Source organism: Pteropus vampyrus, unplaced genomic scaffold, assembly GCF_000151845.1.
Source record: "Pteropus vampyrus isolate Shadow unplaced genomic scaffold, Pvam_2.0 Scaffold176, whole genome shotgun sequence".
NCBI classification, from domain to species: domain Eukaryota; kingdom Metazoa; phylum Chordata; class Mammalia; order Chiroptera; family Pteropodidae; genus Pteropus; species Pteropus vampyrus.
Window position 1 is genome coordinate 980,712 of NW_011888957.1, and position 382 is coordinate 981,093.

Genomic DNA, 382 nt, shown 5'->3' on the forward strand with positions numbered 1-382 from the left:
CCAAGGGCAGAAACAGTGATGAGGGGTGGAGAGCTCACAGGGACGGGGTGGGGTGACCAGTGGAGAGGTTGGACTCAGACTGTCACACCAGACGCTTAGGGCCTGAGCTATATGACCCTCCCTCCCCTCCAACACCAGCCCAGCTTGCTGATACCCCAAGGGCAAAGGACCTCACGGGATGAAATAAGGAGGGTTCTAGAAAGCCCTGTCCCCTTAAACAGACTACTGGTGAACAGCAGCGAGCAGAGGAAGCCTAGTTCATGAGCCGCGTGCCAAGGCTCCGAGGCCAGTACAGTCAGCATCCGGGAGGCGGTCGGGGGCAACGGAAGAACCCGCCGTGGAGAGGCCGGAGGAGTCGGTGGGCGGGCGGCAGGGACGCAGC